Here is a 17,284-nt window from a genome sequence, read left to right on the forward strand (position 1 = left end):
AAGATGGAAAAGTGCTTTAACTCCCAATGGTATTCTTCTAATTGGTCCTGGTTTGAATATGCAGCATCGTTAAAATAAAGAACTTCCTTCCTTCCTTCCTTCCTTCCTTCCTTCCTTCCTTCCTTCCTTCCTTCCTTCCTTCCTTCCTTGTCGGTTGTGCCTGACAAGCGCGGCCGAAAGCAAAGAAAAGGCTGATCAATCTAGTTCACTCCCCATCGCTCACATACAAATTAAAACGTTTGCCCTTTCCCCCTTTTCTTGTTATAAAAATCTGCAGCCCTGCTCTTTAGGAATAAATCCTTTTCAAAAAGGGGAGGGAGGCGGTTTCCGGAGACACGAGGGACAGACTCCCGAAGCAGAAGTTAGGGGATTCCTTCCACAAGTGCACATCTCGACGATTGTCATCTAGTAAGAGTCTCCTCGGAAGTTTGCATGGGTTCCCACGTTAACACCCCACCCCATCCCGCTCACAAGACTTAAAACAAAACCTACATTCACAAAAAGTTACAGTGACAGTTTTAGCAAATCCGATTCGGAGAGAATTGGCGGGCGACCTGCTGGGCAGCCTCTTGAATGAAGAGCGGTGGCAAAGGTTAATCTCCCACTCCCCCCCTTCTCCTCCTTCCCCTCTCTCTCTTTCTCTCTGCCTTTCTTTTTTTCGCCTCGCTCCAACTTTTCCTGGGAAAATAGAAAGGGAAGAAACTTCCGGGCAAGGCGACCGAAGCCCCCGAAAGTGGGGCTGGAAAGAGCGCTGAGAGGACGTCCTCGAAGGCGATCAACCCCTCCGCCGCCGCCTCGCTGCGCCCGATTTTCCCCCCCCCCTTTGTTCCCTCGCGTCCGTCAAACACGTGAATGGAGCCCTGCGAAGCGCGAGCGCCTCCTCCTCTTTTGCCCGGCCTGCCCGACGCACACCCGATTCTCTATCGCCGGCATCTACTCGCCGACCACGTGACCTCGCGGCTCTATTTCCGGTCTGTAGGGGGCTGCTGGGCGAGCCGAGCGGCCACCTGCCCGCCTTGCTTTGCGCGAACCTTCCCAGAGGTCCTGCCGGGGGCTCATTAGCATGAGAAAAGCTCCCTCTCTCTCGCGCGCTTCCCCCCCCCTCCCCGCCCTGGCGGCGCAGATGGAGAGAGTGCACCCGAGCTCTGGCGGGTGACGTCTGAACAAGGGGCACCCGGGGTGGGGTGGTGGTGGTGTGTGTGTGTGTGTGGGAGGGAGAATGAGGGCAACTTGGGGTGACCGTAGAAAGACAAGCTTGGAGCGCGTTTGCCAAAAGGGTGGCCGGCGGGACCCCTTTTGCTCTCCCTCTCCCCCTCCCCCATAATCGGATGGGATTGGAAGAGAAAGGTTACCAGATAAGATATATTTTGGCCCCATCAACAGATGAGCCAAGAAGGTGCCTATAAAATTAAAGATAAATTAATAGCCAGGGAAACGTAGGCCTTCTCTTAGATAAAAGAGGGCTCGCTTTTGACAGAAGAGGCTGCATTTGCTTTTTTATTTTTATTTTTTTAGATGGTGCCAATGGAGCTATTTTAGAATTGGGTTGGAGGGTCCGATGCCATAATAAGAGGATGGCACAAATTGGGTTGAGAGAAGGTTCAGGTGATTTGCAGTCAATCCACAGGAGTTTATAAAGCTTGGTTATTTCAGGATAGCAGAAACAAAATGACTACCTTTTGATCTACATTATAAGAGCTACTAAAAACAGGGTGGTTTTCTTTTTTTAAAAATGAGAATCGGTTGTGAGCTCCATGGTTCATGATTCTTTAATTTCAAATGCATGTTTTTTTTCCCCTAGAGAGCTCTAGTAGTTGATAGATCTTGGGATCCTAGAGAAAACTAACAGCATGGATTCTAGGAATATGAAATCTGCTTACTCCTGTCTCATAGCACCCAACAAGCAATAGGCACTTTGAATTTTCTGTAAATCAGAAACTGTAATGCATTGGAATCCTTTTTTTTTCTTTCTTTCATAATGAAGTTTGAAGTTTATTTTACTTTTTGTTCATCTTTGGAAAGGCATAATATGAGATATTTGTCCTCGTTCTGGATTAATCTGGAACAAGCCACTACTCCATTAGATGCTCCATTATTCTCTTTAATAACTTTTCTTTCTAATACAATCTCATGGTGAGTTGAGGGAAAGCCCTTTTCTACGTGTGCCTTGTAACAATAAATACAGAACCAGGATTTCAAAGTCATTTAGATTGATGTTATGTTATCAATTCAGTAATCTTTATAATCTGAGTAATTATGGTGTGGTCTTGTGTTTAATGTGTGGTTTCTGTCTTATAATTTAGAAGAGAATCCCTTAACTGTCTCATCAGAAATTAGCTCCCTTGTCTTAAATGTAAGTTAGGTGTGTAAAGAACTGTAGCCCTAGTGCTCTTCGTTTAGGGATTTTTCACAGCTCAAGGGAGACAGTTGGGTTTTCTTGATATTTGTTTGAAGGGTTTGCCTTTCTATATGGAAATAATAATTTCATCTTCAAGGTGAAAAAAAAATAAGATGCCTGAGGAATAGTTCTCTCCACAGAGCTCATGTAGGCAATGTGTAGGAATCTGGCATTAGCACATGGATCAAGAATATTTCCCACACATGTATGTCCTTTTTCGCTTTGCAGATATTTTCCTATATGAAACTTGAAACTGTTTAAAGAATAGCGATATATCTGTTTGGTTATTTCGGCGGAGACAGGTTCCTTTATTGTAAGATGAGTGTTACAGTGTGCTGCCAACTGGAACCAGGAAGAAATTTCTTATACAGACATTTTACAGTATAGTATATTTTTAAAGAATATAGTTGTGTCTCAGAATTTAGCAGGCAGGATTTGTGGGACTTTTTATTTTCATTGCTAAAAGTAAAACTGAGCTTTAGGTGACTTAAGTTGTGCTCCTTCTGCAGAAATATAAAATGCAAAGAATTGGAAATAATTTGGGTAAATGACTTCTGAAGTTACTTCTTCCTTTTCCAGCAGACATTCAATATGCCACTTGGCATGCTCATTCCTCATTGGGTGGTTTGATTTTTAAAAGATTGGTCTGGTGAGTTTGTGCATCCGAGATTCTCTTGAGCATGCTCACTTAGTTTCTCAGTGGTTTTATTTTGGCCCTTTGTCTCATAGTAGGCAGTGAATGTTTTTGCTTTATCTCGGTGATTTTATTTGAGTAACATTTGCAGAAACGTGTCAGATTGATGTGATGGATATTGTCTAAATGTCTATGGAGATTGTCTACCATTTTCTAACCTATATTATTTTCCTCCTGAAAGAGGAAAGCCTCAAAATGTGAAAGGACAACTTCTAATGAATTCCTATATCACTTCTATATCAAAATATCCGAGTGAACTCTTAGGCTAGAGTTCATGTTCATATTATTTACAGATCTTAAGATTTATTTAATACAGACTATTGCATTGGTTTTAAAATATTTCCTCTGCATAATTGGTGGAGGGCCTACAGCTCACACACTCAGCATACAAGCAGATTCCTGTTTAATCCTCGATATAGCTGTTGAATTCTAACTTCATCAGCTCTTGCTGGCATGGGAGATGATGGAAGATCCAGTCAAACGAGTTTGGTAGGGCTACATGTTACTCATCTCTTGAGCATAAGGTACAGATAAGACCTGACAAATTAAACAATATTTATTTATTTAGATTTATATGGCTGCCCCTGTTGCCAAAGTGACTTTGTGTGGTGAATACAGTTTAAATATAAAAACCACAATGTAAATATCTGTTAAAGCATACAACACACAATCCAAAGTAGCAAATGAGAATAAAAAAAAAAACACCACAAAATGATATCAAATCACTCAAGCTTCACTAATTTCCGGAATTTCCTGCCTGGAGAAACAGCTAGGCCTTCAGCACTTTCCAGAAGGCATACAGAGTCGTGCCAGTCTCCTCTCAGGTGATAAGGTATTCCAGAGGGCAGGTGCCATGATCAAAAAGAGCATAGATGGAATTCTTTAATTGATCGGACCCGTAGGTAACAACCAGCACTTTGAATTGCACCTAATTCAGGACTGCTGATGCAGCTTGTGTAGCAAAGATGCAACACAGGTGCCATTGCATTCCAGGCCAATTGCAGCTTCCAGATACTCTTCAGGGGCTGCCTCATGTGGATTGTGTTGCAGTAGTCCCTCTGGGAGGGAATCAAAATATGAATGACCGTGTGAAATGTCTCCTGGTACAGCAAACAGCACACTTGGCATGAAATACAAGGTTAAAAAGGAGCAGACCTGATAGAAACACTTTAATGCCCCTGTTTTTGCACATGTTTGAAAATATATTAGAAGGGTGTATGTCCTTTCAAAACTAAATGACATTGCAATTTTGAGTTAATCTGTGAGGTTGGTTACTGTCATATTCATGGCCCGATAATCTGTTGCTATTGAACATCATCCAGATGACCCATTCCTGTTTGCTAAGGCTTTAAAGATCTCTTCCCTCCCCCCCCCCCAGCTCTAGCTCCCTTCCCCACACTGGGCAAGAACAACATGCAATTCTCTCACATACGACTTTCTGACTGGCAGAATTTGCAGTATACATTTTATTATTGTGTTTATGAAGGCTTATTTTTAGTTTTTAATTGTATGCTACCCTGGTTTGTTTTGGATGGGCAGCTGGATAAATTGCTAATTAAATCCATGGAGCAATTGCAGCGTTTTTTGTGACCTGAATATCCATCTTGGGAGTGCTTTTCCTGGTGAAGTTGATACTGACAATCATGGCTTCCTTTTGTTCATAGTTTCCTATTGAGTTTGTTGAATTTTTTAAAAGTTGTGTAAGTATTCAGTCAAACACATATATTCAAGTCTATTTAGACCGCCCAAATAAGGATGCACTGGAAAGATGCCGATTATACTTCAGAATTATTAATTGACATTTTTATGATGAATTATTAATCATTGGAATAATTTTTGCATCTCAGTTCTGAACACATATTTGCATATCTAATGTCTGATTTTAAATGTGGTTTCTTCAGTTGCATTCCCCAGGATAAAGAAGTAAGAAACAACGTAAAGGAATTTTCTCCTCCTTTTTGCTTGCCCCCCCCAAAAAGGTTTGTTTGTTTGCTTATTTATTTATTTATAAACCTATCTGGCACCTCAGAATAGTTGGACTCTTGAGAGAAGGTGGGCAACATAACTGATGTATGTAAGAAAGCGTATGAGGATATACGTGACCTGAATTAACGTGTTTAAAACACCAATCCTCAAAGTCAAGGCTAAAGTTAGATAGATAGGTTTTACTTAATTAACAGGTAACCTCATTGTGCACACACTTATTTAAGGAATAGTCTTACTACATTGATAGGGATTTACTCTCTAGTAAGTGAGCATATTTTGCTCGTGCACAGGCAAACAATAAGGCATGATGCAATGCATGAAGAAATGCAGCTGTAGATAAAAAGCTCTATTACCAGTGGTTCTCAACCTGTGGGTCGGGACCCCATTTGGGATCAAACGACCATTTCACGGGGATCGCCAAACAACGCAGTCCGCCATTTTTTTCCCCTTTTCCTTAGCTGTGCTACTCCCTTTTATTCTATTGGCTTTTGAAAGCCAATAGAATAGACTCTCTTGAATAGAGTCTAATTCTATTGGCTTTCAAAAGCCAATAGGAATTGTCCAGGCTGTCTCTGCCCTGCTGAGCCCACCAAAAGTCCCATTCTGCAAACGGTGCTGCACCAGTTGAGTAGTCCTCAACTTACGACCGGTTGAATAGTCCTCGACTTACAACCGGTTGGGGGTCACGGCATTAAAAAGGTTGAGAACCACTGCTCTATACCCATGGTTGCTTAAGGCCGTGCTGCTATAAACTGGTACAGAATGGGGTGCAGTCTAACTATAGCAATTATACATTCATGTATAATTCTATAACATATAATTATATGAGTTTTAGGTACACTCTTCTTCACTAAATACATGGGTCTGCTGTAAGGGGTAGGGGTGGGGCAAATCAACATTTCTCAGACCTAATCTAGCACTAACCACTTAATATGTTGCATCCCAGTAAAATATAACGCACATTTATTCAGAAGTAAATGGCAGTCTGCTCAGTTTCTACATTTATTAGCTTTTTATCCCACATTTATTACCATAACTCAAGTCAGAAAACTTCCCTAATACTGCTTTCTTCTCCTATTTTCCTCACAACAACCCTGTGAGGTGAGTTTCATTGAGAAGGAGTGACTGGACTAACATCACCCAGCCCCCTTCATGTCTAAGGTGAAACTAGAACTTACAGTCTCCTGGTTTCCAGGCCATCACCTTCACTACTATACAAGCTGTCCCTCTCTCTTAAACAAGTTTGGCTTGTTTAAAGATAAGCTTTATAGCAGGGGTCTTCAAAAAATTGGTCCTTTTATGATTTGTGGACTTCAACTCCCAGAATTCCTCAGCCAGGCACACTGGCTGAGGACTTCTGGGAGTTGAAGTCCACAAGTCAAAAAAGGGCCAAGTTTGAAGACCCCCTGCTTTATAGATAGGCAGAGTGCTTTGCAAAAATATTTTCTCATCTGTCATTTGTGACCCCTGAGCTTCTCATTGGTTATATTGACAGAAGCTGCTGGGTATTGCAGTTCCACAACATGGTAAGGTTCTCAAGTTGTCCATCCTTTGTTGTTGTTCTTCCTTTAATAATAATCTTGGCTACTCCTTGGTTCATAGCCTCCATCTACCACCCAGATTAATCACCCTTTGGGCCTGCCTGCCTCATTTGTGGCCCTTTACACTAAAGTCTAACAGTTCCATTTACTGTAGAATACCAATTTTGATTTTGCTGTTCCAGGCAGGTAGCATAATTAATTTACCTACATAGTTTGCTGGTGAGATGTGTTTTCCGTGATGGTTTATATGATCTAATTTATTATCTACCTAAATGGTGTTATAGAAAAATTCTGGGTGTTTACTGAACAATTCCAGATCGAAACTTTAGAGAAGAATTATCATTTTTTGATCTGTAATACAACCAACCATAACCAAGGGATGTGGAGGAATGTTTCTTAAACTCCAAAATAAAATAAAGCTTTTTTTTTTCCTTAAAAGAAAAGATTCTAGTTCCCATATAAAGCATAAAACAAAAATGTGTACATCTTGTGGCAAATACTAGCAATTGCAGTATTTCAACATAATATTGTAAAACTATTTTCCCCCTGCCTCCCCTCTGGACAACAGTTTTTTTTTCTTCAAGTTTTTGCTTATGCCAGATAGTTGTCTTGACCAGCAACAAGTAGATTATTGTATAACCAGAGGATAGAATGGGATAGTTTCATCTCAGGATGATGGAGAAACATTTAAGACACTTCTAGATGCCTTAACCTTGCGATACATCTTAAAATTCCTCTCTTCTGAGCGACAAACAGTGACACTCTGTATTTGCCAGCAAGTAAGCTTCATTATCCACAGGGAGGTTTCCACAGGTAAGGTACATATAGAATTGTAATCTAAGCAAGATAATTCCAGCAGGTGAAAGGTAAGGAAAATAGACTATGCTTGACATGCCCATTTATTAGGAATGAAGTTTTTTGAAATCAACCGAAAGGTTTTTTTGAGTAAACTGGCTTAATATAACTGGTTATTTTCACCCTTCTCAAGAGAGAAGAGGTAAAGTTATGTCCACTTCACAGTTTCAATGCTGCAATTATGCTGACTCGAATTGTGCAACTGATTTTTATACAGTATTTGCTTTTTCGATAAATGGGAAGTGCCAGTTCGGAACTATTTATTTAGATAGGGGATCTCAGTTCAGAGGAAAGCTGTTTTTTTCCTACATACCCAGCTGCCTGGGATTTGATAGTCATGAACTCAGGGGTGCTTACATCTGATTAGATATGCCTAGGATTGGCACAAATGCTTCTCAGCTCTACTCAAGAAAATCATGTCACCTGGCTAAAAAAGATGACATCTTAATACTGAGAAACATGATCTCGAAACATTAGTGACATTTGCTTCCGGAGTTCTGGAGATTAGACTAGGTCTTGGGCAGGATAACGGTCCATGTACTGTGAACATAATAGCAATAAACACAACAATTCGTATATATGCCACCCCGCTCAATGACTGGGTGGCAAAGTCAAGTTGTTGAAGGTCTTGGATACTAAAGGGCAGGGATACTAAAGGGCAGGGATATTAAGCTCTTATCACTGACCTTCATGAACAATATTGCCCGTTAAAACAGTTCTCACAAAAAAGATGATAGATACTTGATGATATTTAATAAGAACTTTGTGTTATTGTTGGAAAACATGTTTTGATATTTAAAAATAACAGTTAGTAACATCTTCCCTTTTCTGTCTTCTTACCATATTGGCAAATAAGAAGTACAGCTGTTCAAATGATTCTACAATTCTGAAGCAGAAGTTCATGATTAGAACACAGCAGTCGGCAGTGATCAGTGAAAAAGAATACTTTGAAATGAAAAAGCTGGGTGTGACAAAAGTAGATTTAAACTAAACTTTGTAGGTGCTGTTAACCAAGATACACAGTGAAAGAGTGCCATGTTCTGAGTTCTTTCAGAGCGAATGGAAGTTATCTTAGTCTTTGCAGCCAGTTGGGCAAGTTTCAGACACAAGTGCCTGCAAGGCCCTTGGCAACCATTCACAAAGTTCTTGGTTTAATATTGAAAACCCTTCGACAAGCAGTTCAGACATCTAGAGGGGTTGGGCAGAAGAAGCTGGGGGGGGGGGAGAGAAAATCCATCCATAAACTTAACCTACACGTGCCTCAAAGGTTTCTGTTTATATTATTATTATGTACACACAATGGGAGATTATATATATATAAATTTGATACAAATACATCAAATTTATAAAATTTATATATAGTCACCCTTCTCAATAAAAGAATCTCTGGTTTATAATTTAGTCTAGTACCACCCCACCCCACCCCACTATACGAATACTAATATTATACCAGTTGCCTGCTTTAACTTGTTCCACACTAAAGCTGTTGGGTCTGCACCACTTTTAGACCTTGTTAATGGAGCATATTAGAATCTGTTCTATTTGGCATGTTTTGTTTTTTGTTTTTTTGTTCTGCTTCACAGATCAGAGGAAAGCATGTTAAAACAGGCCATCTGAATGAGCCCAAAGAGAATGGACACCACATAGGGAACCATTCCACATTGCCATCAACTTCACTCCCTAAGCCAGGGGTGGGCAATTATGGCAACTTTACGACCTGTGGACTTCAACTCCTAGCATTCTTGAGCCAGCCATATTAGCTCAGGAATTCTGGGAGTTGAAATCCACAGGTCATAAAGTTGCCATAGTTGCACACCCTTGCCCTAAACCTTTGAAGCAGGTTGAAGTGACCTGTGCCTAATTTCATTTCTCTGTTCTTGAAATGCGGGGAATAAGTAATGATAATAATTGCCCTTAGGCCACATCCAACAGCAGTAAAAATCTCCACTCTTTCCCATAGAAAGAAAAGGAAAGGGGGAGGGGGGCAAAGAGAAAACAATAGTTTGTTTCATCCTTGCTTATTTTGTCAGGGCTGCTGAAAGGGAGCTGCAAAACCCTCAAAGTATCATTACCCTTACAGGACCTGAAGCTCAGGAGCCGGAAGGAGGGCTCAACTGCCCCTCATGGGAAAATGGAACCAGATCCATTGCCTCTTAAATTATAATTACTCCATAACCAAATCAGGAGTATCTCAGCTTCATTCTTCAGCTCAGCAATCCAATGACACGGAAACTTCAGAGGTCTGGAGGTGCTTTCAAACTGTTGTCTGTGCATGTGTTTGTGTGTGTGCATGCACATGCAAGGAAATATAGTCCCCGGCCTCTCATGAAAAAGAGTTAAAAAGAAAGAGTAAGCTATTTTTAAATCTTTTATTTAACACTTTCCCCATGACTCTCCTGTAAAGGAAGCCATTCCTGCTCCCATATGAAGCTACTGCTGCTGTGAGTATCTTAATTTCCCTTCTTCACCAAATGAACCTTCAACATTTTGGATCCAACTGGACCATCTTGTCTGAATTCCCTTTCGCAGCCTTCTTCTTCAACCTAGTGATCTCCAGATGTGCTGGAATTGGAAGGTCTCTGGACAGTGTTGGCTGGGAATTCGGGCTGTTGTAGTCTGAGCACATTTGAAGAGCAGCAGGCAGGAACAAGCTGCCCTGCATTGTTTCCTCTGAAAATGGTCATTCTTTCAATTCTTGATTGGGTTTCTCATCTTTCTTGGACTAGATGCCCCACATAAATAAAAAAGATGTGCAGAATAAAGAACGGTGAAGGCAAAAGGGAGAAATAGAAAGGCTCGTTTTGAATTTTGTCCTAGATGATGAGTCACGATTGCAGAACCATCTGCGTTGGCTTGCCGGTGCTAGAACACTCTGGAGGTTAACGCCTGATGTTTTCTTTTCCAGAAAAACATTTCCAGCATTCATTTACTATATGTATTAACTGTCCCTCTCACTAGAAACGTTTGCATATTTTTTTTAGCCTACCAGTGACCTTAGTAGTGCTTCACTAGGTGCGTTTCATCTAAACTTCATAAAGAAATGGCTAAGAGTAGATATCTACAGGCATGTTAAGAGTTATCTTTTACTGAATTTATTAGGAACTGCAAGTTTCTAGCACTTAAAATACCTGCAATCAGTGATCAATTGTGATTTTGAGCCACTAGGATTCTAGCCCTCAAGGGGGCAGAAGGAACCAAGATGCATGCAGACGCAAATGGATAAGGACATCTTGTAAAAGGGTGATTTGTAAAGTTGCAAAAGATCAATCAGAGACTGGATTATGTCTAAGGAACTTAGAATAGGCTGCCGAATAAGCTTTAAAAAGTAGAAATGGAATGACTTGTGGCCTACCTCTGAAATTTTCCAAAGCCTGACTTACCCCGCCATGGTGGAAGGAATGGAGTAAAGGCTTAGAATGATCCAGTAAGTTGACTAATTTTACAGTTTTTGATTGATAACCCTTCACGTTGCTTTCCTTGGTGCTGCAGATGTTCTGCTGTTATAACACAGTTTTCCAAGTGTATGATTAGCAGCATGGTTAATAAAAATGTATTAAATTCCTATCTCATATTTGAACCCATGTGCATGAGAAACTTCCTCAATTTACCTCACATTCAGAAAAAGCTGAGTCATCAGTGGCGCATCTGCCAATTCTGTGTCCCAGATCAAGGGTACACAACCAAACCTGCTAAGCTACTCTGGGACTGGAAGCAAACCGTTTCCCCGCCAAACCAAAAAACATTTACAGTATCCTCTGTTAGCAGATATGTATCCCTATTAAATGAGACAATCACTAAAAGCGGCCATAATTCAGAGGTGGACTCTGTGCTTTGCATATGCAATGTCCCAGGTTCAACGGGGGAAAAAATTCTTGCCTGAAAACTGGTAATTTTCTGCCTGTCTGAATCAGTAAGTCATAGGAAGATCTCTTGTGTTTATTAAATTATTGTTTCATGATACAGATAGTCCTTAACTTACAACCATTCATTTAGTGACCAAAGTTACAATGGCACTAAAAAAGGTGACTTATGACCGTTTTCACATGACTGTTGCAGCTTCCCCAGGGTCACATGATCAAAATAAAGACACTTGGCAACTGACTCATATTTATGACAGTCGCAGTGTCCCAGGGTCATATGATCACCTTTTGTGGTCGTAAAATGAGACAAAACCCAACAACTGTCTTGCTTAGCCATGGAAATGTGCTCAAATGCCGTCGTAAGTTGAGGACCACTTGTATTCTAGATTGGGTTCCAAAGGTAGCTATTTTACTTATTGGGCTGCTTATGTCAATCATGTAATAATAATGAATTAAAAGTAAAGCATAAAACTAATCCAGACGTAACCATGAAACAAGGACTTTTATCAGCCAAGCTACATGCTAATGGAAAAGCCAAATGCTGAAAAAGAACAGGATCAGGCTGAATTCATGGGTCAGGGGGTTCGACACCTATATGCTTCAAGCATAAAACAACTTGAATTCCCCCCCCCCCAAAGTGGGGTATAAGATAGAAACTACCATGAAGTAAAAAATGGAAATATAATATCACTTTGTGAACTATAAATATATAAGTAAAACGCTAAATCAGGGCTTTTCAACCTTTTCACCCATTGTACCACTTTTAGGATATGGCAATATCCGAGTACCACCAGTCGCCTAGCAAGGTGTCAAAAACTTGATGACCCCCCCCCAAAAAGGAAAAAAGTGATGAGGTACAGGTAGTCCTCGACTTACAACAGTTCACTTACTGACTGAAGTTACAATGGCACTGAAAAAAGTGCCCCCCAGGCCACAGCTGAGCAAGACCTGCCTGCCCACCCGGTGGCGCTCTTCCTCCTGTCCGAGGTTTTCATTGTTGTGAGCATTTCTGTTGAGGATTCGCAGCGGGAGTGGGGGGGGGTGTTTGGCTTTTATTCCCCATCTGCTGGGTGGTTGCAGCAGATTTTGGTCACTTCACATGACCTTGAGACACTGTGACCGTCATAAATATGAATCAGTTGCCAAGCATCTGAATGTAAATCACAAGACTCTGGAGAGACTGCAACATTCCAGCTGATCGACACTTCTTCTGGGCTCAGCAGAAGCACCAGGATCAGCGCTGAGCTCTAGCTGAGCCCTGACAGTCCCGAAGAAGCGCTGATCCTGGCGTTTCTGCTGAGCCCTGACAGCCCTGCAGTTCCAGCCATCTCTTGCTCAGGCTTGTGCGGTGCTGTCACCGGTTCAGCTCATTCCTATCCCCCGCTACCACTTTTCTAGGAGGGTTGCGTACCACCTGCCAGGTGCCAATGTACCACAGGTGGTACCCGTACCACTGGTTGAAAAGCCTTGCTCTAAATGGATAAATATTGGGGAGATGCTTTTCATTTACCTGGCTTCTTGATGGTTTCAGTTCCTTCCTTTCCACTTGGCTACTGCAGTGTATCTTATTTGTAGATCTGGAAACTTCATTTGTTGCTAAATGTAGTCATTAGGGTATTGCATGAAGACTATGTTTGCTCCAGTATTTTAAGCCCTGAATTGTTGACCACTGGTTTATGGATTCAGGGAAAGATGTGGGCTTTAGCCTTTCAAAAACTAAATGACTTAGAGCACAGCTAAGGGAATTTTGTCCTGTTATGTATGTGACTGATAATAAAATCAGCAAGAAATCATTCCTTGCAAAAACTTGTTTGTTGAACACATGGGAAAGGCCTTCCCTCGCTCTCCCAAATTGTAAAAGATACTCCATCTAAAGTTATGACCAATTCCAATTCTTTCAGGTTTTAGAAAAGATCATCAATCTTGAATTTCTCATCTGCTTTTTAAATTACTTTTAATGATTTCACTGTTGATTTTAGTGGGCTTTCTTTGTGTGATGGTTTTGTGGCTGGAGGGTGGGAGAGAAAGATGCTATTATTTATTTTGATTTGTTGGGTAATGCCTTAGTGCTTTCTATAAGAAGGTGATATAAAAATGTTAATAATAAATAAGTAACATATATATATGCTGTCTTTTATTGGAGTTGCTAATGCTACAGTGCTATTATACTGTATTGGGTTTTAAATAATGCATTATCTAAGATAACTTACACATCCTGGAAACTGATTGGATGAAATTTAGTACAGAAATAAAATATTTGCCATAGTGATCTGTCTGTCTCTCTCTCTCTCTCTCTCTCTCTCTCTCTCTCTGATAAAGAGGAAGAGAGAAGTTGACTGTGGTTAAAAGCAAAGTCTGACTTCGTTTATAATGTGCTGAACAAGCTACAGGTTGTTTAAATTTACCAGCACTTTCCCCCTCACTTCTTCATGGGCCTTTTTCCAGACCCAGTACTTAAGTGCCAGAGTATATGACTGTTTTGTGATACAAATAAATGCTTATTAAGAATACCAAACTGATTTTCAGGAAAGCTTCAGCTCAATTTTCACATCCTAATTGTCCCAAAGTAGAAAGCTAATGAGGACACAGACCCTCTTGGGTGGGAACAGGGGCACGCAGGCTCCACAAGTCTGCCCTTTTCACATTGATGATAACACATCTTTTGTCTTTATAGGTGCATGCTACAATCTTTTCTTCCTCCATTTACATGTGTAGTTGTCCTACAGTCTTAGATGCTTCTATCCAAGAGAGGATGCAATAATTAATGTTCAGGTGCCTGTCCAATATTTGTTGCTGAATTTAGTTTATTCCAATGTATTTAATTCAGTAAGTCATCTTCTAATTAATCCACGAGATATATGCTCTAATGTAGCCTTCCAACATAGCATTCTCCAGAGGAGATGGGACCACAACTCTGGACCCTACAGTTTTCAAGCAGCTGTCTCAGGATGATACTATAGAAGTAGTTTACTGGGACATAACTTCATTTCCCATTGGGAGAACACCCAGTAGTGAATGGGAGAGAAAGGGTAGCAGAACCATTCAACTTCAACAAAGGGTGCCAGGGCAAAGAGACCTAGTACCCAAGCAGAACATATTTCTGATTTCAGCATTGAGCATCTCTTGAGACCAAATAACAGTAAAGTAAAAAAAATAATCCATCTTTGACCCTAGTTAGTTGTCTCTCTATCTGGATACATATCCGAGGGTTAGGTAACTTGAATCCCAGTTAGCTCTGATTATTCATAGCAGCATTGTCAAAAATATTATCCCATGTTTACATCCTTTAAAGCTGCTGTAAAATATAAATACAATAATAGAAGATTTCCCTCTCTCTTTCTCATACCCAGGCAAACACACATTTGTAAAAAGTAGAGAGAAAACAACTTCTTCTTCTTCTTCTTCTTCTTCTTCTTCTTCTTCTTCTTCTTCTTCTTCGTCTTCTTCTTCTTCTTCTTCTTCTTCTTCTTCTTCTTCTTCTTCTTCTTCTTCTTCTTCTTCTTCTTCTTCTTCTTCTTCTTCTTCTTCTTCTTCTTCTTCTTCTTCTTCTTCTTCTTCTTCTTCTTCTTCTTCTCCTTCTCCTTCTCCTTCTCCTTCTCCTTCTCCTTCTCCTTCTTCTCCTCCTCCTCCTGCTCCTCCCTCTTTTGTTAGACTACTGCATGGAGCTCTTAATAAAAGTTTGAGAATTAATGGTAGAGAACACTCAATTGGGAAAGGCTGTTCAAATCTCTTGTTTCTATGTTTGTCTTTCAGAGGTGACCTGCTGATGATATTTTCATTTTGTAGAGCTCGTCTCCCAACCTCAGAGTCCTAAAAGCTAAATCTCAGTGTGGGGAAGAGAAAAACGTTGTCTCTAGTGCCATACTTATGTGGGTAAACATACAGTGTACAACACAGGAAAATTTCACAGCAGAAACTCCCACATCAGAGGGCAAATTAGCCATTTCAATCAGGATCCCTGTTTGAAAGTGTTTTTCCAGCTCTGTGTTGAAGTGTCTTTAAATATGACCAGCCCTGTGCAGAAAGCTTACAGGTAAAGATTTTCCTTGTCTCTTACATCCTGTCTAAAACAGGCCTTGGCAGCAGGAACTAAATTCTTTCAAAGAAGGAAATGCCAATAGTTTAGGGCCAATTAAAAATTCCTTTCATATTGTGTCAGCCAAATTCTCCTGCCTTGTCTGGGCCTCTAGCTCTTCTTTATTGACTTCCATCTGTGCTGTCCTTGATAAACGTCTTTCGGTGGCTTACTTTTGTCCCTGATTTCAATCTCTGCCTCTTTCCTGTTTTGATCTTCCCACCCTCAGCAATGAAGGAAAAGACCTTTTTGTCTGACAAGGTCAGAACTTCAGCAACCTGGGTTGGTTCCTGGTGCTTCTTAAGAGTGCATTTTAACACAGATTTGAATCTCACATTGATAACTAACATTAAATTGCTGCTGTGACCAGGACTCTGGAATGGTGAGACTGTTTGATATGTTACCTTTGAGATGCTAATGTTTGAGTCTTTGAATAGTTTAGAGAGAAAGGGCCTAACCTGATTGGCAATTTTACAGACCTGTTGACAATATAGATATGGTTATCACTTCATTAGCTCTGTGGTGTCTACATCTGCCACTTAGGCATTTATTTTTGAGATTTCTGATCATATATGGCATCCATTGGAACAGTTAGCAAAAGAATGCCATTGTGTTGGCTGGCTGGACATGAAAGTGTTCAGCCTCACCTTTTTATATGCCAGTCCTAGAAAAATAACAGAACAGAAAAAATAATCAGTTCCACTGCAGCACGCAGCAGCCATAAAAGCAGATCTTGTTCTGACATTGCAGGCTGATATGCTAATGGAAACGTTTAGCATCTAATGCCAGCACACATGTCAGCTTATTTGAAAAAAGTTGAACTGCCCTGCTTGGTTTAAACTTGACAAAAGAGTTGTTGGACTGATAACCAATTTGTTTCCCCTTTTGCAGTACTTACATTCAGGTATTTTGGTCTGGTATTTATGGATATTTTGCATCAGGAGGCAGCATGAGTTGCAAAAGGGGCAGTGCCAATTTGAATCTTTTTTCATTACATGTACTTAGCACAATCATAACAAAACTCAATTTGCCTGTCCTTCAGAGCAGCTATTTGGCACCAACTGCCTTGTTGAGTGGGATATGAAGTGATTATGGCTCCTCATGGGTTAATAAGTTGGGCAGATGGCATTGAATAAGGAAGAGTTATCCTGGCAGAAGAGGCACTTCACTGTTTTAACCTTGCTGTTTTCTTTTTTCCCCTGAGTAAGCAAAGAAAGAGGTATAAGAGGTCAGATGTCATTGTTGCTTCTCCAGTTAGGTGTGGATCATTCTTCCTCTCACAATGGTCATTTAGAACAGAAGTGTACAACTTGGGGGGGTGGGGGTAAGGGGTGAAGCGTGGATCAGACTTGGCTTTTTAAAGCAAAGGGCCAGGACAGAGTGAGCCCTTTGCTTAAAGTCATGCCCCAAATTAAAAATAATAATAATTGAATTTACATCTCAATTTAATTAATAAAAATCTCTCATCCTGCATCTAAAGAACTAATTCACTTTTGTTTTATTAAAAATGCAACTTGATAGCAATCTGTGGAGGAACTTTGAAGGATGCACTGGAAGGATTTAGTGAGACTGTGACTTTCAGCTTGTGCGTTTGAGGTTCACCGAAACTCACCTATTTATAGTATATGAGGAACAGAAATATAAATGTTTTGAGGTTAGGCTCTGTATCCTACATTTATGTGCAAGACATGGTTCAGGGCTTCTGGTGTGGAGGAAAAGTTCCATATTAGAGGAGTTTAAAAGTGGAGCAAATTTGGGTCATAAAAATCATCCTGGGTTGGTCTACCCTAGTGGAAGTATTATCTTCCTACCTAACTTGTAAGGTAGTATTACCTTAACTATTAAGTCTCACCTACCTTGCAAGTAGGATGGGAA

The 17,284-nt window shown here is 40.5% G+C and overlaps 1 long non-coding RNA gene across 1 annotated transcript in view; it reads left to right on the top strand.

The window, feature by feature from the left end:
• The first annotated feature begins 858 nt into the window (after positions 1 to 858).
• LOC120305895 overlaps positions 859 to 17,284 on the top strand; it is a 32,280-nt gene continuing 15,854 nt past the window's right edge. The window contains exon 1 of the long non-coding RNA XR_005556122.1: positions 859 to 971. This is a non-coding gene — a long non-coding RNA (uncharacterized LOC120305895). The remainder of the gene's footprint in view (positions 972 to 17,284) is intronic.

The sequence above is a fragment of the Crotalus tigris genome, unplaced genomic scaffold (assembly GCF_016545835.1).
Source record: "Crotalus tigris isolate CLP2741 ecotype Arizona unplaced genomic scaffold, ASM1654583v1 scf7180000017694.5664430, whole genome shotgun sequence".
In the NCBI taxonomy this organism is placed as follows: domain Eukaryota; kingdom Metazoa; phylum Chordata; class Lepidosauria; order Squamata; family Viperidae; genus Crotalus; species Crotalus tigris.